Source organism: Apostichopus japonicus, chromosome 23 (assembly GCF_037975245.1).
Source record: "Apostichopus japonicus isolate 1M-3 chromosome 23, ASM3797524v1, whole genome shotgun sequence".
Classification (NCBI taxonomy): domain Eukaryota; kingdom Metazoa; phylum Echinodermata; class Holothuroidea; order Aspidochirotida; family Stichopodidae; genus Apostichopus; species Apostichopus japonicus.
Genome location: NC_092583.1, coordinates 8,035,193 through 8,057,241, shown reverse-complemented (window position 1 = coordinate 8,057,241; position 22,049 = coordinate 8,035,193). Strand labels below are relative to the sequence as shown.

The 22,049-nt window shown below is 34.1% G+C and overlaps 1 long non-coding RNA gene across 1 annotated transcript; it reads left to right on the top strand.

The window, feature by feature from the left end:
- The first annotated feature begins 15,940 nt into the window (after nucleotides 1-15,940).
- Nucleotides 15,941-18,565, top strand: LOC139964888 (uncharacterized). Its single transcript, XR_011792117.1, has 3 exons — nucleotides 15,941-16,706; nucleotides 17,669-17,825; nucleotides 18,099-18,565. It is a non-coding gene; the product is annotated as an uncharacterized lncRNA (long non-coding RNA).
- The last annotated feature ends 3,484 nt before the right edge of the window (nucleotides 18,566-22,049 follow it).

Genomic DNA, 22,049 nt, shown 5'->3' with positions numbered 1-22,049 from the left:
ATTTTCAGAGATGTATGCATCATTGCTTGGGAACCCATAATTCATACACCATTTTTATTCAGTGGTTAGTCTTAAGAGAATTCCTTTGTTTACAATTTGTATCACTCGCTACAGTTGCGAGAAGTTGATTTTGTGTTTAACGGCGATTGAAACACATCAGTGGAGTGTATCACAACAAAACATTGGATTTGGACTAAAGTTTCATTTTCGTCTGTCCACTTGACACAAGAGACATTCCAATTAAATTACTCTTTTTCTATACTGATATTAAAGTGGATACGACTTTTACTACCAAACGCAGTCTGATTACGTTACGAGCCGAACCCTGCTCAATCTGAATAAGAGAGTATGCTGACTCATGCATCTGTCGTTAATCACCAAATTTGTTACACTATTTTCAAAGATGCGCCTCATTTAATAAGTATTGTAGTGTTTGATATTCAATTGACGGGCAACTTCATTTCATGAAGAGTTTTTCACCGTTTGTCTGTACATTGACTTACTTTGACGTTTTCCTTTCTGAAGCATCAATTAAACTCCCCCAAGTGTGATATCACTTCATTTCTGTGTATTTACTTATTGCTTAAATTTAACTGTAGGTATTCAAGTTAAAATGAACCATTAAACATTGTGTTCATATCGGATAACGCGCTCGTCATAAAAAAAAAAAAACCGCAAGGTTACATTGAACACGGAACTTTAACATGTATTGTGCATCTCGTGATATCTCGTACTATTAACGATGGATGCCGCTCTTTTCCTTCAAAAATAATATGGTATATATATATTATCCTTCTCGGAATCCCTGATGTACCTTACTATGTAGCCTAACAGGAGTAGGGGAGGAGAAGGAAATTTCCCAGTCCGAATTTTTTTAATTGGTTTGTACTAAACAATACAAAACCTTGAACCAAGAATGACGTAGTTAGAATATCAAAGATGGTAGCACCCTTTTGCATCTAATCCCTCCTACCCAAGGATCGCTCCCGTTAGGCCCTTCCCCTGGATGGACAACATATGTGCCTTTACCCCTCCCGCAACCTAATGACTTCAAGCCCATCCTACTTATAATTTAATTAGGGAAAGCGCAGAACTAAGTTATGAGAGAAATTAATATATTTTCAACATTAACATGTCCAGAAAGAATGATTCAGACTGTGATAATTTGCTTCAATCAAAAATTCTTTTTCAATCCGTCAGTTTTCTAATTGGTCAAATTATTGAAGATTATGGACAAAGCGAAAAGAGTACAATAGTATCAAACACTGGTACTATAGTATCCGAGTTATCTAAAATGTTATACAATTCCCTTGTCACAAACGAGTGTCTTAGCACGACTTAAAATATAGTGTTAAATGACGATACTTGTTGTGCATTACATTTGGAACTAAGAGACAATAAGAAATTAAGCTCCCAACTGTAATTACAGACTGTTACTGTCAATATTTTATCATTGCTCAGTTCAATGATAAAAGAAATACATTTATCTTTATGTCTTTTTTTTCTAAAATAAATGTTTACAACTTTCTAACATTGTAACAAACTATGTCTGTTAAGAAGGGGCATAAAGCAAGGGGAAAATGAGATGGGAGGAACAGAACTGACACCGTTAACTGGCGTATTTCTTAATCAATTAGCACAACAAATATATAAGCTGCTCAGAAATATTGCCTATCAAAACAAATTTCTCAAATAGAAGCTTAGCTGAGCTTCTGCTGAAGCGTTTCCGCTCTTGTTAACCCGTTTGCTGATAACGCGTTCGTTGATCTAATATAGGGCGCGCTATCCCATGTGAACACAGTGTTACCCGAGGCTTTTATAGAACCAACAGGAGAAGAATATAAAATAACGTAACCTGACGTTACAGAAGTGTACTTCATACAACAATACTCTCAGCTTGAGACACCAGAGTATGTATATTCATCCAATATATGTCATTTTGGGAAACGTGAGTGCATATCCGACGTTGTAGTTTACTCACGTGACATCAATTCCGATTCTAGTTTTATTACCATTCGTTTGTTTACTATTTTTTCACCCGTTACAGTTATAGAAAGTTCACCTTTTATCTTTTACTGGTTATTAATGTCTCTCGAAACCAATTTTAATTCGTTGTAATGAATTATTAATTCGCACGAAACAAATTAAAAATGTATTCGAAATGAATTAAAATATATTTCGAATGGCACTTATGGGCTTTCGTAGACACATGGGTTTCCCCTGTTTGTCTGTCCATTGACTTCATTTAAGATTGTCATTTTTGCAGAATTTACTCGACCACTTCATGTAAATGTCTGTATATACACTGTTGCCTATGCAATTTAATTGTACGTCTTCAACTTGAGATAAAATGGCTTACCCGGTTCTTTATGTTGATAGAGAATACAGAAAAATAAGAGAAAATAACGTTAACTAACCTTACAGAAGTGTACTTCATTGAACCCTTTGATACTAATAACTAACTGACTTACTTGCATTTAAGGTTCAACAAGGGAATTTACGTCTGGTGTCAATACAAATGACATTGTTATTTTACCATCAGCCATTGAGGTAAGACTCAAACATGTGTTAGTAATATATACATTTCCTTCAATGATTTGATAAAGGAGTAATGTGGAGGGATTAATAAGTTTGATAAGGACTGGAATATGATCATGGTGTGTTGTATAGACAGTTCACTACAATGATACTATAATTTAATCCGTCTTGCAGCGTGCACCCCTTCACATTCGAAGGTACCACATGTGCATTTAAACAGAAAAGTCATCCCTCTGTCATATAAATCAGAAGCTGTGAAATGCCAATCAAACATTGCATAATTGAACAGTTTGAAACTAATGCTGAAGTGAAAGAAATGAGATGGACAAGGACACATCGATGGTTCCAGGATTAAAATGGTTTACGTGGTCAACATTCTAGTAAAGCTACACTGAAAACCAACAGCTTATGTTTAACAATGTAAACAATTCGTTAAGTAAAATGTTTGATGTGACTTCTTTAAATAATTTTTCTTTCATTCTTTAATAAGAAGCTAGCTGTAGCCAGTGCAAAGGCGCCAAATCTATTACACGGAGTTCTGCACAAACCGGTACTAGATGTGGATATATATGGAATAGAGCATCAACATAATGGCTGAAATAGCTTTACGTGTATCTACTGAATATACTTTTACCGTAAGTGTTAAAAAGTAAAATACACTTTCTTACCTTCACACAGGTCTTAGTGTATTGGAAGCAAAAGTAGAAAAGGAAGAACTTGGATGAGGCGAAGAAGGAAGAACAAAGGGTAGACAGGGGGGGGGGGGGGAGAGAGTGGGGCATGGACTTGTAGTAATGTTACTCAAGTCTACATATCTTTGATAAAGTATTGTTTATCGTATGTATTCTGTTATCATCACAGTCAAATCAATCTTTATAACAAATAATGTATAGTGATGAATAGTCTTTAAACCATATATATACATAGATATCATTTGATTTAACATCTGGTTTTATATGCATCAAACAAGAACAAAAAAATCTTGTCAATCCCGTAATGCCGTTCTCGAAATTTATCAGTGCAAATTGCACTAACAGTGGAATTTGAAAATGCAGGTGTCCACAGATGCGCAACTACGTACACAGTTTTTCTTTATGTTTCTTATCATGTATATACCTAGGTCTGAAAGCGGTTCTACTCTACGAAGCTCTAGAGAGGACATGGACAAATAATTATATTACGTACGTACGTGATAATATAATATTGGCCTACATGCAAGATACGTGCATAAACGTACCGTACTGTTTTACTATATAATAATATAATTATATTTCTCGTTCACTGTACCTCGCATGTATCAATCATCCAACCAATGAAGTCAACCTAGTAAACGATTGAGCCGCGGTTTAAAAATAATGCCGGAGACAGACAATGTACGTTAGAGTTATACTAACACTACAGGTATGCATGTGCCTAAAATACATAAGAACAAGTTCATCTCTCTCCATCTTTGAAATGAAGATGTAAGTGTTAACATAGGCTATATCACGTAATAAAAACACGTACGTTTGTACTGAGGCCTACATTCGTTATAATTATCAGTAGTGAGTATTACGTACGTAAGTAGTAACTATTACGTACGTACGTACGTACTAATTATCACGTACGTACGTAATAATATTATGTACGTACGTACGTAATAATATTATGTACGTACGTACGTAATATTATCACGTAGTACGTTATAAATATTACGTACGTACGTAGTAATTATCACGTACGTACGTCATACATATCACGTAAGTGAGTAAGTACATATCACATACGAACGAAGTATTTTTCACGTACGTACGCAATACATATCACGTACATACGTAACAAACATCACGAACTTACGTGATATCATACGTACGTACGTAGCATTATTACGTACGTACGTAATAATTTTACCATGTCCTATCTAGAGCTTCGTACTACTCTCAATACAGTGGTTATAAACCTTTTATAATGTCAATTCAAAGTACAAACATATACTCAGGCAGTTAATTGTAAGTCACAACATTAAAGAAAAACTATTTGCTTTAGTGTAATTTGTACAAGTGGTATAAGCTTCCATGACCATCTCGTAAACGCCATATTAGAATTTCAAGAAAGTTTGTTTTACTTGGGGGTTAATATTATGTTCCTCTTTCACAAATGTTAAATAATTTTATCCTTCCATTGCTCTTTAAAGTTATAGGAACATCAACAATTGTGTGATTTTGATGGCGTCTTTTTTTTATTCGAACAGTAAGTCAAAATAAAATAAAACTGTTAGCAAACTGCTTATCCACTAGAGAGCCTGTGTAATATAATGTGTAAAAGTAAGTTGGCCTGACGTTTCGATCCTAGCAGGATCTTTTTCAGAGGCTAAATGGCATTTAGCCTCTGAAGAAGATCCTGCTAGGATCGAAACGAACAGTAAGTCACGAGACATCTTTGGATCACAATAAATACATTTTACCACTACCGTAGTTTAGATTTGAAAATCGTTTAACTTCACATGTCTGTACAAACAGATTTTGCTTTAACTCTCAATTGAAATATTATGTCTTACCAACTCCTATAGCGAATAATATTATAATAATGTAAGGATAAAAAGGAGGAGAAGGGGAAAACCGTCACTCAAACTTAACTGCATTACTCAAATGCAATAGACTACGTTACAAATATATTTTTAGTTAATGTAATCAAACGCTCGGGATCAGATTTTTATCACCTCTGACGGAAGTTAATTACGTTCTTATGACTCTGAACGTAAAGTTGGTCCATTTTTATTACCTGCTGCAGTGGATCCGAAGATGTGTAGGCTGAACTTAATTGGCTGTCGCCAATCTAAAAATACGTTGTTATTTCTAAACAGAGTATTGTTAAATGAGTCTTGTGTATTTAATATCCATTAAACTTCAGTGAGCATATTACTCATTATTTTTTCGTATCATTATCATTCTTAAAGTCATATATACATATATAGCTTCTCTTTCTAACGTTCACACTCCCAGAAACCCCTTATGCAATCATGAGTACGCATATCCATTTCCATTACTATAACTTTTGAATTTCACTCAGGTGATTGCTGAAGGCAATTCATCGCCGTACACAACTAACTTGTACTTTTTTTCCACTACCGTTTGCGAATTGAATCTAACGTTAACTTTAGTAGTATATATATATGTATGTATGTATGTATGTATGTATGTATGTATGTATGTATGTATGTATGTATGTATGTATGTATGTATGTATGTATGTATGTATGTATGTATGTATGTATGTATGTATGTATGTATGTATGTATGTATGTATGTATGTATGTATGTATGTATGTATGTATGTATGTATGTATGTATGTATGTATGTATGTATGTATGTATGTATGTATGTATGTATGTATGTATGTATGTATGTATGTATGTATGTATGTATGTATGTATGTATGTATGTATGTATGTATGTATGTATGTATGTATGTATGTATGTATGTATGTATGTATGTATGTATGTATGTATGTATGTATGTATGTATGTATGTATGTATGTATGTATGTATGTATGTATGTATGTATGTATGTATGTATGTATGTATGTATGTATGTATGTATGTATGTATGTATGTATGTATGTATACGTGTATGTATGCTTTATAGCTTTCTTATGCAAAATAAATTTAAACCTAAATCCAGATTGTTCGACTGGAATCATGGAAATTATGACTTATTATTAACGGTTCTCATTTGACACTACGGACATCTGAAGTGAATTCACTTCTTACTGTTACGAATATAAAGGGAATCCATTTGTTGATATTGGTCCTTAACTAGCATATGCTAGGACAAGGACCCTACCAGATTAGAACATAGTACATAGGTATATCGACTACCTTACAAAAAACGAAAAGCCCTTCTCTTAAAAGGGATATTCAGGTGGCAGACACTGTGACATTTATTTGAACAAGAAAAATGTTCCATACTATTCGTTGGAAACCCCATCTCACTTTTCCCCTAATCCAAATTTTGGTTTATTTAATGTAACCTACTTTTGACTGCCTATGTCATTGTTTCTCCACAGGAGAGGATTGCCAAGTTAAATATTTTTCAAAATGTTTGTTTTCCGATCATACTCTTCTTGTAGATTTTTCCTTGAAGCCTGATAAAATTGGCATGTTTGCTTAGCTGTCATGTTTTTTTCCTTATCAGAGTTGCATAAAAATGCAAGTGTTGTGTACATACATTTCTTCTATGTATAGGAGAGTTTAACAACTTCAAGAAAGCAAAAATATTTTCAGCTTAATTGCCGTGATGAAATCATTCACTACTCTGTTGCCAGATTCATTCACAAAATATCACCAAAAAACAAATCTTCTCCCTACAATCATCATTAGCCACTGGAATATTTCTTTAACTGGCGCCTTGTTTAATCAGTCTTATTTTGTTCATTTTACTGTGAGTCATTACTTTCATTATTCATCTAATGAAAAGTTATCGAATGTTTGTCTGCACAATGAATTATTCTAGAAGCTTCAGTACTATTGCCTCCATCGGCCGGGACTTCACTTCATGAGATGTAAGTATGTGTACTTAAAAATAATATCTCACTACTAGCATAGTTTTGCTGCGAGTCTTCAAATCAAAAGAATATCTTACCCGATCCTTTCATGTAGAAAACGATGAGGTAAAAAAAGTTATGAAAGCAAACGTAATGAAGTGTACTTTATTTATGTAACAAATCTATTGTTAAAAAAATCATGATGCGAAATCAGAGTATTCTTTTATTACTACAACAATGCAGTCGCATTTAATACATTTATAAGCAGAGATGCGGTATATGGATTACCGATTGAAACCGTCACACCATCTACTCTTCTATCTCATTTATTCATCATACGTGCCCCTTGCAATTTTAAAGAGAATAATGTTGTTTACTGCTTGTTTCAACATTTCCAGTCGTGAAAATCCAAGTTATCACTACTGTGAATCACGAGATATAGAGTATTTTGTTATCTGAACGTTTAATTTGGACATTATCTTCCTTGTTTGTCAGCTTATTTGCTACTTACTTTAGAAATATGCAGTTACCTACGTTTTTATATTCCATCGTCAATTGGATATATTTGTTATTACCATGTGACCACTGTGTGATATATCTTCTATGAGGGCAACTCTGCTTTGGTTAACCGAGTAAATATTTTGAATGGCTACACCTTCGACTACTCCAGGAAGTTGGATCACAGTAGGGTGGTCTGTGTTACAATATAGGCAAATGCTCTTCGAAACTTTACTAGGCTTTTATAATCTTCTTGTTGATTCATCAGAAACCTGATACTATTGGAATGTTCGTTTAGCTGTCAAGACTCTGTGTACTTAGAAGTCTGGATACTCCAAATTTATCTTTTTTATAGGAATAGTATGTTCCTTTGTGAATACATTATAAAGAAAAACAGACATTTTTAAATATAGTATAATGATGACAAATATCCATTCTGCTGCTGAGAGATGCATTTAAAAAATATCATACAAATTAAAAAAAAAACCATTAAATTTGCAGATGAGAAATGAGGGAAGAAGTTTTTTGCCTAAAGATGCAGAAAATATTAAGCAACTAGCCAAAAAGCAATCACCCACCACAAAATACTTTTTGGAGTTCGGATTGAAATGAAATGTCTTACCAATTTCTGATAGGGAGAAAAAAAGAAGACGAAGAGGATAAAGTTAACAAATGCCACAGAAGTTTTTTTTTTCTTAATATTACAACAGTGCTCTTGCTAAAATAATCAACACGCGAATTGTGTATACTTTCATTATTACAGCCACATCACTCAGCAACTATGCAATCAGCAGACATGGAAACCAAAGCATTAAAGAAAATTCATTTGGTTACTACTTTTGTCTCCCGTGACGTTCGTTAAAAGTCCATTTTATTCCTACTGAATATAACGGGATATAGAGTTTGTCATTACTGCTCTTTTTATTTGAACATTACCTTCCTCTCCGTCTCTTTGCCACTAGCGACATCCACAATTTATTAAATTATGACCCGACTGTATTTTCTAAAAAGATTTGTTAAACTTGAGTATATATGTCCATAGTTTGTCCCTCTTCCATCTCGTGAAGAATGTTCCACTGCTTAATTGTCTGTAGAAAGACTTAGTTTCAAGATTTCATTGTTGCAGCATAAAGTTGAGCAAAAGTGTCTTGTCCTTATTAATGTAATAACGGTACTGTATATGTCTTGAAAATACAATGAAATGTTTTGTCTTACCGAAAACTGTTGGAGAGAAGAAAGAAAGAAAAATATTAACGTAAATTAATGTTACTGAGGTGCTTTTTCATGGTATAACGGTTCTCTTGTACTCAACATAAGAGATCAGACAATCCATTTATTTGAACAGTCAACTAAATGAGCTGTTCATTCATTTCAATTCATCAAGTAACGTGAGTGAATATCCACCGTAGCAGTGAACCGATATGATAGATGTATCACTTAACATATTCAATACGTTTACTGTATTTTATTTCTAAAGACAAATCATGTTGTTACTACTTTTGTCAACAATACCGTCGTGACAAGTTCTAATTATCACAACTCTGGATCAAGATATATTAATTTTGTACTTTGACTTGAATATTGCATTTTCTTCGTGGACAGTTTCCTTCTATACACATCTGAAGTCAGTTACATTTGACGACTGCGACTGTAGTCATGATAGTGAAGTAGATCACACAATGATACGGCGTGATCTATGATAAGGTTGCTACTAGATCTGAGGATGCTAGTACACTGAATGCTTACAACTCTACCATCCAGCTAAAAATATGCTATTTCTCTTTCAAAGTTGCTCTTGTAATGTTCAGCAAATCATTCCTTGAGCTGTGAGTAAACATTTGGATCACTATTTTACAAGCTGTCTGAATTATTTGTAGAGTTTTGGTTTTATATATTTCAAATAGTTCATATTTTCATCTCATGGAGAAGTTTCTCATGTTTTTCTCTAGACTGACATAGGTTCACGCTTACATTGCTGCATCGTTAACTCGAGGGACAGGGTCTTGAATGCATTAATGTCTATAACAATATTGTGTATACGTATTTAAATTAAAATAAAATGTCTTACAGTAATCTGTTATAGATAAAAAAGATGAAGACAAGTTTTTAACGAAAATTAATGTTACTGATGTGTATACTTCTTCATGTTATAACGGTTCCTTGTATTCAACATGAGAGATTAGACAATGGGTTTATTTGGAAAGTCAACTTAAAGAGCTGTTCATTTATTTAAATTCATCAAGTAACGTGAGTGAATATCCGCCGTCGCAGTGAACCGATATTATAGATGTATCAAAATTGCTCTCACTTAACATATTCAATACGTTAGCCGTATGTTTTTACATTTGACGACTGCGACTGTAGTCATGACAGTTAAGAAGATCATACGTTGATACGGCGTGATATATGATAAGTTTGCTACTAGATCTGATGACCCTAGTACACTGAATGCTTTCAACTCTACCATCCAGCTACATATATGCTATTCTCTTTCAAAGTTACTCTTGTACTGTTCAGCAAATCATTCCTTGAGCTGTGAGTAAAACTGTTATCACTATTTTACAAGCTGTCTGAATTATTTGTAAAGTTTTGGTTTTATATATTTCAAATAGTTCATATTTTCATCTCATGGAGAAGTTTCTCATGTTTTTCTCTAGACTGTCATAGTTTCACGCTTTCATTGCTGCATTGTTAACTCGAGCGACAGGATCTTGAATGCATTAAGGTCTATAACACTATTGTGTATACGTATTAAAATAAAATAAAATGTCTTACAGTAATCTGTTATAAAGAAAATAGAAGAAGAAAAGTTGTTAAAGAAAATTAATGCTACTGAACTGTATACTTCTTCATGTTATAACGGTTCCTTGTACTCAACATGAGAGATTAGACAATGGGTTTATTTGGACAGTCAACTTAAAGAACTGCTCATTATTTAAATTCATCAAGTAACGTGGATGAATATCCACCGTCGCAGTGAACCGATATGATAGATGTATCATAATTGCTCCCACTTAACATATTCAATATGTTTACTGTAATTTTTTGAATTTGACGACTGCGACTGTAGTCATGACAGTGAAGTAGATCATACTATGATACGGCGTGATCTATGATAAGGTTGACTAGATCTGATGATGCTAGTACGCTGAATGCTTACAACTCTACCACCCAGCTACATATATGCTATTCTCTTTCAAAGGTGCTCTTGTACTGTTCAGATAATCATTCTTTGATCTGTGAGTAAACATTTGAATCACTATTTTACAAGCTGTCTGAATTGTTTGTAAAGTTTTGGTTTTATAGATTTCAAAAAGTTCATCTTGTCATCTCATGGAGAAGTTTCTCATGTTTTTCTCTAGACTGACATAGGTTCACGCTTTCATTGCTGCATTGTTAACTCGAGGGACAGGGTCTTGAATGCATTAATGTCTATAACAATATTGTGTATACGTATTTAAATTAAAATAAAATGTCTTACAGTAATCTGTTATAGATAAAAAAGATGAAGACAAGTTTTTAACGAAAATTAATGTTACTGATGTGTATACTTCTTCATGTTATAACGGTTCCTTGTATTCAACATGAGAGATTAGACAATGGGTTTATTTGGAAAGTCAACCTAAAGAACTGTTCATTTATTTAAATTCATCAAGTAACGTGAGTGAATATTCGCCGTCGCAGTGAACCGATATTATAGATGTATCAAAATTGCTCTCACTTAACATATTCAATACGTTAGCCGTATGTTTTTACATTTGACGACTGCGACTGTAGTCATGACAGTTAAGATCATACGTTGATACGGCGTGATATATGATAAGTTTGCTACTAGATCTGATGACCCTAGTACACTGAATGCCTTCAACTCTACCATCCAGCTACATATATGCTATTCTCTTTCAAAGTTACTCTTGTACTGTTCAGCAAATCATTCCTTGAGCTGTGAGTAAAACTGTTATCACTATTTTACAAGCTGTCTGAATTATTTGTAAAGTTTTGGTTTATATATTTCAAATAGTTCATATTTTCATCTCATGGAGAAGTTTCTCATGTTTTTCTCTAGACTGTCATAGTTTCACGCTTTCATTGCTGCATTGTTAACTCGAGCGACAGGATCTTGAATGCATTAAGGTCTATAACACTATTGTGTATACGTATTAAAATAAAAAAAAAATGTCTTACCGTTATCTGTTATAAAGAAAATAGAAGAAGAAAAGTTGTTAAAGAAAATTAATGCTACTGAACTGTATACTTCTTCATGTTATAACGGTTCCTTGTACTCAACATGAGAGATGAGACAATGGGTTTATTTGGACAGTCAACTTAAAGAACTGCTCATTATTTAAATTCATCAAGTAACGTGGATGAATATCCACCGTCGCAGTGAACCGATATGATAGATGTATCATAATTGCTCCCACTTAACATATTCAATATGTTTACTGTAATTTTTTGAATTTGACGACTGCGACTGTAGTCATGACAGTGAAGTAGATCATACTATGATACGGCGTGATCTATGATAAGGTTGCTACTAGATCTGATGATGCTAGTACGCTGAATGCTTACAACTCTACTGTACTCAACATGAGAGATGAGACAATGGGTTTATTTGGACAGTCAACTTTAAGAACTGCTCATTATTTAAATTCATCAAGAAACGTGAGTGAATATCCACCGTCGCAGTGAACCGATATGATAGAAGTACCACAATTGCTCTCACTTAATATTCAATTCGTTTACTGTATTCTATTTCTAAAGACAAATCATGTTGTTACTACTTTTGTCAATAATACCGTCGTGACAAGTTCTTATTATCACAACTGTGGATCAAGATATATCAATTTTGTAGTTTTACTTGGATATTGCATTTTCACCGTGGACAGTTTCCTTCTGAGCACATCCGAAGTCAGTTAAATTTGAAGACTGTGCCTGTAGTCCTGACAGTGAAGTAAATCATACTATGATACGGCGTGATATATGATAAGGTTGCTACTAGATCTGAGGATGCTAGTACACTGAATGCTTACAACTCTACCATCCAGCTAAAAATATGCTATTTCTCTTTCAAAGTTGCTCTTGTACTTTTTAGCAAATTATTCCTTAAGCTGTGAGTAAACATTTGAATCACTATTTTACCAGCTGTCTGAACTGTTTGTTAAGATTTTGTTTCATATATTTCAAATAGTTCATATTTTCATCTCATTGAGAAGTTTCTCCTGTGTTTGTCTAGACTGACATAGTTTCACGCTTTCATTGCTGCATCGTTAACTAGAGCGACAGGATTTTGTCTGCATTTAGGTCTATAACACTATTGTGTATACGTATTTAAATTAAAATAAAAAGGTCTTACCTCCACCTGTTATAGAGAAAACAGAAGAAGAAAAGTTGGTTACGTAAATTTTTGTTTCTCAAGTGTATATATACTTCCTAATTTTATAACTGTTCTCTTGTACTCAACATAAGAGATCAGACTATGCATTTATTTGGACAGTCAACGTAAAAAGCTGTTCATTCATTTAAATACATCAAGTAACGTGAGTGAATATCCACCGTCGCAGTGATCCGATATGATAGAAGTATCATAATTGCTCTCACTTAACATATTCAATACGTTTACTGTTTTATATTTCTAAAGACAAATTATGTTGTTACTACATTTGTCAACAATACCGTCGTGACAAGTTCTAATTATCACAACTCTGGATCAAGATATATCAATTTTGTACTTTAACTTGGATATTACATCATCTTTTTCGTTCTCTTCCTTTTAAACACATCTGATGTCAGCTACATTTGACGACTGCGACTGTAGTCTTGACACTGAAGTAGATCATACTATGATACGGCGTGATATATGATATAGTTGCTACCAGATCTGAGAACGCTAGTACGCTGAATGCCTACAACTCTACCACCAAGGTACAAATATGCTATTTTCTTTCAAAGTTGCGCTTGTACTGTATAGCAAATTATTCCTTAAGCTGTGGGTACACATTTTAATCACTACTTTACAAGCTGTCTGAACTGTTTGTTAAGATTTTGTTTCATATATTTCAAATAGTTCATCTTTTCATCTCATTGAGAAGTTTCTCCTGTGTTTGTCTAGACTGACATAGTTTCACGCTTTCATTGCTGCATTGTTAACTCGAGCGACAGGATCTTGAATGCATTCAGGTCTATACACTAACGTTTTTAAGTATTTAAATTTAAATTAAATGTCTTACGGTACACTGTTATAGAGAAAACAGAAGAAGAAAAGTTGTAAATTTATGTTACTGAAGTGTATACTTCCTAATGTTATAACGGTTCTCATGTACTCAACATAAGAGATCAGACTATGCATTTATTTGGACAGTTAACTTAAAGAGCTGTTCATTCATTTAAATACATCAAGTATCGTGAGTGAATATCAGCCATCACAGTGAGCCGATATGATAGATGTATGAAAATTGCTTTCACTTAGCATAGGAAAGTTGTTAACGTAAATTTTTAAAGTCAAAGACTTTACTATTTTTACTTTTTTTGTCAACATGACAGTCTTCAACTATACCGAACAGCTATATGCATGCTCTTCATTTTCAAACTTATTCTTGTACTGTATATTTTATTATTGAATGAGCTGTAGTAAACATTCGTATCATTAGTTTGCAAGTTGTCTGTAATGATTGTTAACATTTGGTTTATATATTTCACGATAGTCCATCTTTTCATCCCATAAAGAATTGTTACCATTTTTACACAGACAAAACCGGATAAGATGTTACTTTCATTTTGGCATGGTCTTTGAATGGTCTTAGCTTCATCTAAACGACTGTAAACGTCCGTACCACTATAATTCAATGTAAGTATTCAAAATGATATTAATGTCTTACCATTCACTTTTACAGAAGAATTAGAAGACAAAGAAGAAGAAGACGAAGAAGTATACTTTTTCATATCACCAAAATTATGTTGTTAAAGTAACCATCATGCGATTTCAGAATACACTGTAATGATTACAGCCACATCAATCAGCTTATTCAAGCATTAAGTGACTTTGATGCATTATCGCCGTCACCGTGAACTCGTGTGATGATCGTAACTTTCATCAGAGATTATAAATCATCGTTTGGAAGTTGAACTTATCTAATCTCACCTATCACATAATCACCATTCTTACCGCGTTTAAAGGGTACTCCTTTATTTAATCATTTTCCATCACGTTACAGTCAAATTATTGATATTGTGGATAACGGGATGCAGAGCTTGTCACTACTGGACGTAATATTGCACTTTATATTTGGATATTACCTTTCCATCTTCTTGCTTGCCACTTGTGATCCGAGGCTAATTACATTGATACTGTTCCGACTTTAAAACAAATTATATGCTATAATAAGTAGACATAGTATGATAATCACTGTATATTTCATTATTCCTTTTTACTTTTTAAGTCTCAAATTGTCTAAGTAGATTCGATAAAAAAGAAATGTCTTACATTTTATTACTAGAGAGAAGACAGAAGGAGGAAATATTTAGTTAAACTAACATTACTGCACAGTGCTGGATTTTTTTTTTTGGTTACAAACATCTTTTGGTTTAACTAATCAACATGCGAGAACGGAATATACTGTCATAGATGTATGACATATGTATGCTATGACTTATGTACGCTATGATATATATATATATATATTTATATTTATATATATATATATATAGATATATATCATTTAAATAATAAAATATACTTATATACTAATATATATATACTTATATATACATATACCTTGTTACGCCAACATATTTATGCACGAATTAGAACAGGAAATGCTATCCACTTCTCCTCTTAAGCCATCACATTATTATAGATATATTGACGATATATTTTTTGTCTGGCCACATGGTGAAGAATCTCTTAAGTCTTTCTTTGATCATGTTAATTCTTTTCATGACAGCATTAAATTTTCTGTCGAAGTTTCCAAACATCAAATTTCAATCCTACATGTTCTGGTCAAGTGGATGGCTATTCCTTAACCACTTCGGTCTATTATAAGCCCACGGATATTCATATGTATTTACACTTTAATAGTTTTCACCCACATAATCTCAAGAGTTCTATTGTTTACAGCCAATGCATTAGACTTAAACGCATTTGCTCCAACCCATGTGATTTTGAACACCAGGTATCCATATTAACTGGTTATTTCTTGAACGTCGGATACCCCTTCACTTAATTAGACAGGGTATTTCCAGGGCCGACAAGTTGAGCCGTGAGGACTTATTAAAATACAAGTCTAAAAGTCCCAACACACGCATTCCATTCGTTACCAGTTACAACCCCCTCATCAAATCTTTCATTCGCTCCATCAAACTAGGCCATCAGCTGAAGGTCGAAATTCGCTTGTTTCGTTCCAGCAACTGCGGTTCTAAAATTTCTCTACAGCATTGAATACATAAATTAATTAAGATTAATGATCCAAAAGTTCTCCATGTACTTTCCTGCAGTTTTTTTTGCAATTCCGCTCGAAAGATCGAACTATATTTTTTATTGCGTATGTTAAGAAACTTGCCGTTTTACGTTCAAAAGTTGTGCGCCAGTGAGATATCTGTACCATGTGATATGAATTGTCCAATGAGCCATGAGTTCTGTGTGCAATCTTTGTAGAAAACAACAAACATGGCGGCTCCCACGGGCGCTAGTCAGTCTCCGACACACGGAAATCTACAGTGCTCAGTGCACATTGAATCTGTAAAATTTGAAGCATTCAATGCACTGACGAATAAACGATGGACTAAAGTTACTTCCTGCGCTAAAGATTGGCTTAATCTCAGCGGCGGAGACAGTGATATCGCCGTACTACTGATTACTCCATGGCCTACTACGATCAAGCGTGTGTTCAACAGCATAGTATGATGGGGTTCCACGATAAGTGTTACAGGCGGTTCATTGATAGCAAGCACATTGCTGCAAGAAAACGGACAGTTCCAGAGGAGACCCCATATGATTTTAAACGAAGAATTGACGGAAAAGATCGAGGAAACCAAGCAGAAGCTCTGGTGTATTGCCTGTTCAATTTATTATATGTGGGAAAAGAAACAATACATTACTAGGCGTTGCAAACGGGACAAGCTGCAGCAGGCAGAGACTTTCGATGGAGGTAAGCCTAAGCATACTACACGACTCTACTTGTACTTCTGTGGCATAGTTGAAGTGTTAAGAGAAGTTGCATAATGCAAGATCAGTAGCTCTTAAGGGATATAATCCAAGTCAAAGGGCACAGTGTTGGACCTGAACATAATATAATTGGCCGTGGCTATTCTTATGACTAGTCGTAACAATTATTTATAAACTATTCTTACAACATCGGCGACTTCATGCGAATTCAAAGTAAATAAAGCAACTGCGCATGTAGTAGGGGTAACCCTAACTCTAACCCTCAATCCAACCCTAACCCTTAACCTAACCCTAACCGGAAAATATTGTTGCTCCTGGTCGTAAAAATAGTACTCCCAGTTGTAAAAATAGCAACTGCGCATGCGCAAAGGGGAATTATTGTTACAACTAGTCGTAAGAATAGCCACTTTGAATATAATTAGTGGCATGGTCATCTGATTTGTTTTGTTATATGGTGGTAGGAACGGAAATTTGTTTCAAATTCTCCATCTGGGCACTAGCCTAAGTGTTAAATACAGGCTTCATAGTTTTCTTACTGTGGCCCTTTATTTGAATGATAGAGATATTATATTAGTTAGAAAAATAAGTGTAACAAAGGTGCAATAAGGTTAGGTTTGCAAGGTCTTATGGTCAGCCTGTCTAGCTTTACCAAAATGAACAAGTATCTGTCTCCTTTATTATTAGTAACAGATATAATCTACCATTGTATAATTTAAACCATAACATTAAGAGATAATGTACTGTACTGTCAAAAAAAGCCTGTTTTAATTCTTTTTTGCATGACACTGGTTTGCAAAATTTGAATGTGTCTTTGTTTGTCCATAGAAGATGAGCAGATCACATGGTATATAAATAAAATTGTCTTAGTTCTTATTTGTTCAAACTTACATTTTGATCAACAGAAAATGCAAAACAATTTGCTTTTTTTTATTTCATTTTATTGAGGTATTGCTTCGACAAGCAGCAGAGCTGAAAAAAGATGAGCCCAGATTTTATGAATATTAGAGGAAAAGACCGTGTTGCCATTGAAGTGAGGTACCACTCTCTATGTTGAAGAAACTAGATACAATTCTTGACAAGGAAGACATACAGATCTTGAAAGGTAAAGTACTCTCTCTCCAATGTGTGGTTCATTGGGTGTTCAGGGGTGGATCTAGGACTTTTGGAATATGGGGGTCCTCCCCCAAGGAAAATTAAAAAATTCTCTAAACGCTTTGAGATGCAATATCAGGTTAATCTTTCCATTAAAATTATTAAAGTAATTTGCAACATATTTCTAGCTGAATTGTAATAATATTGGTACCCCATTATAAAATGTGAGACTCAAAAATATCGAATTTCATGGTACAAGGTGTTCTGTTCATCTCCTCCTCAGAGCAGAGTTTACCACCAACAAAAGATGCTCTGATCCAGCATGTTAAGCGCTGCACCAACCAGGCTGCTATTCACAGTAGGGCATTGCAGCAAAGGATTGATGCACTCTCACCAGAGGGACATGGATGGAAACTTGAAAATGATGACCTTATAATCACTTGGATGACGAAGCCACCTGACCCAGATGTTTTGCTTCAGTGTGTCAGCAGTAGCTGTAGAGTCGGCAAATGTCTTAAAGGAAGATGTTCCTGAATGAATGCACAACTACCGTGTACAGACCTATGTAAATATAGAAATTGCAGCAACTTCCAAGAAGATGTTGAGATTGTTGATGCAGGGGAAGATGATTTGGAGGATGAACTGTGATGGTGTTAAATCTTGATATCTTAGTCTGAAATTTTAATCAAGTTTGAAGTTTGTGAAGAGGGTTAACTTTTTCAAAGTCATGTGGTCATTATTTTGTTCCTCAGAGTTTAAAGGAACCAGAAAACATGATCTTATTCTTATATTCATTTTAGCTATTAGTAGTTTTACGTAGATTACCCTACCTACCAGACACCTTTGAAAAATATCCACATTTTCTTCAAATCACACTTTTTTTTGAGAGGGGAGGGGAGGGGGGAGGAGGGTGTTATGGGCATGCTTTACCTCTTGCATATTCACAACTACATTTACTGATGACGATGACGCAAATACCGCGTCCTGAAACCAGTCAAAGGTTTATATACTGTTGTTGGGGAACCATCGCCCCTGACCCTGTTCCAATATCACGGTTCTTTATTGTTTGCCGTAACATTTCGTTACCTGTTTTATTCATATTGTTAATATGTTCTGCGCATCTGTTCAAGTTTTGACTGAAGGATATTCAAGTCTTTAGTGACTTTTATTTCATCTAATTATCTTCACCTCTACTACGGAATAGACTTTCCCTTTTCCATACCATATCTGACTTCCATGCAGTGAATTGAAGTGGATACTGTTAAGACTAGTACAACTGTCCTTGGATGAACTTTTAATCACTTATTAATTCCGCGCCGCGCCTTTTGATGAAGAACCTGTATCTTGAATCATCGCAAAGGCCCAGCTCTACTACACCATTGAGTGTATCGACCCAGTCTTAATAGATACATTATTTCTTTCTATCTGGGGCTTAAGTTAACTGTCCTCGTTATTCACTTATTTGTACCATTCACCTTTATTGTTCATATTATTTGTAGAATATAGAACTATTATTATTCAAAATACCATTCGAAACCTTGTCGATCTTTTCTTTTATACGTTAACTCCCTTGGAAACTCTTTTTGCAGGAATACGAATTATAAACATGTCGTTTCAGTAACAAGGAGAAAGTACCTAATTTTGCAGAAGACTGTAGAAAGAGTACTTAGGTAACGGATATATACCGACTATAACTTTATTTCACATCTACGATATGCCATGACGTCTTAGTGTGCCAACTTATATATTGATTTATACAAAAGAAATAGCTCACTGGTCTTGGGGCATTGGTACATCTCATTGTAACTAGGGATTTAGCTACATGTAAAGTAGAGGGGGAGGGGGTCGCATTTGTAAAACAGTTTGGATGGGTAGTGTAACAATTATGGAGAGGAACTTTTCATTATATGTGTATATTTACGCATACACGCACAGATGAAATGCATTCATAACATAGGGGGAAAATCTAAAAATATTTGATTTATTACAAAGTATTATATCTGAGTTTATTAAAAGTGGTACATTTTTATAATTAAAACCCTTAAGTTATAATGTGCAAAAATTGTATTTCATATTTCAAAGTTGAAAATGTGATTTTTTTACCATTTTGGCGAAAATGGAGGGGGGGGGCACAACTTGTAATGCCTGAAAACAACCCTCACTGACCCTTAGACCAGAATCCTCTTCCACCATTCTTGTAACCCTGACCCAACTATTATACAAAAAAAATATATCAGTCGTAATTTAACATATAAGAAAAGAGTGGTATGTATGCACCACTGTACCAAATCTAACGTTAGCACATGTGTTCCTAATACATAGCATCGTAGCACGTAATGTCTACATAACATACCCAATTTCAAGGGTTTCTTACAAAAATACTGCAGGAAATTTTTTGGAGAACTTTTGATATAATGTTTGTGATGCATTAAACTACCCAAAAATGCATTAAAAGTCTAGACCCGGTGTTGCTGGAACGAAACTGATTTTACAGCCACATTTTGAGCTTCAGCTGATGGCCTAAACAGGAATTTGCTGTATTTCAAGACGATCAGTCTGTAGGAGAATCGTTTAAGGTACCCCCCATGCTAGCATTTCGTCAACCCCCCCAACCTTAAATTTCTTCTCACTTCCTCCAGACTCCCCCTCTCAGTTTCCACCTCCGCAGGCAATTTTCCTTGCGGTAAACGTAGATGCCAAATATGCCCCCATATTACCCCAGGCACCGTGGTCAAGATTCCAAATGTTGACTTTAGTCTAAGACCCCCTTCCCTCTCTTGTGATTCTATTAATGTTATTTATATTTTCTATTGTGTACTTTGCAAAGAGGGCAATTATGTAGGTGAAACAGGCTCACGGTTCCGCTTACGTTTTAATAATCACAAAAAATCTTTTCGTGATAATTTTGCAGGATTCCCAGTTTCCGAACATTTCAATCTTCATAGTCATTCTCTAAAAAACCTAAAATGTATTTTAATTGCCTCGAACTTCAAATCAACCACTGAACGTAAACGTAAAGAAATCGATTTTTATTTTAAGTTTCGCTTTCAACTTGACCTGCACTATTTCATTTCTAAGCAAAACAACAATTTGTGTAACCTTAACGACTTCTATGATTTCTTTATGTAAGCTTCTTATGTAAGTCTTTTTGCTGATTCTTTTGTATTATGTGTTACGGTATTGTAAATAAATACAGTGGAAAAAAAAGAAAGAAATCGATTGGATCTTTCGTATTAAGTCTCACATCACCGGCCTCAACAAAGACTTGGGACCCCTTAACAACTATCAGTTCTACAAGCATATGTAATCCGTTCTTTGCTCCTTAATCCGCTTCCTGTATAGTCATGGTTTATTCGGTTTTAATTCCATCATTGCAACTTACACTTATCTAGCGTCATTCTTTCATTGTGTCACATTTTGTACTTTTCATTCGACTGCCAGGTATTGCTGACGAAGGTCCCAGGGGGACCGAAAATTCCAATATATTTTCTAAAACTTACTCCTTTTTTGTCAATTATGAGTCATATCTTATTTCTCTGGTTTTCTCTAATAATAATATATATGTGTATATATATATATATATATATATATATATATATATATATATATATAATTATATATATATATATATAAAGATATATATATATATATATATATATATATATATATATATATATATCCACAAGAAAGCAAAGGGAAGAAATGATACTTTCATTTCCAACTAGATATATATATTTATATATATATATATATATATATATATATATATATATATATATATATATATAAATAATGATATATAGTTCTATAAATATAATTCGAAATGTATACATTTTCATGTTACAACATTTATCCGGTTAAAAGTAATCAACGTTCGAGGACAGAGTAAACAGTTAGCTAACAGCCAACTCAGTTAGCTATTAATGTAATACAAACCAATAATTGACATGGTCGCATATCCGACGTCGCTGTGTAAATGTCATCGATATGCTAGAAGTATTAGATCAATCGGCTATTCAATCAATGCATACCATCAAGTAACGTGCATATCCGCCATTGCAGGGAACCCACATAATAACCATAACTTCAATCAGAGAGTGTATATTCTTTGGCACCATTAACTCCATTGCTGGTTTATTTAAATCTATGTCAACATAGTTACTGTTACATTTTTACTAATAAATTCAAATGAAATTTCTTACCGATGACTTCATGATAGCGAAAACAGAAGAAG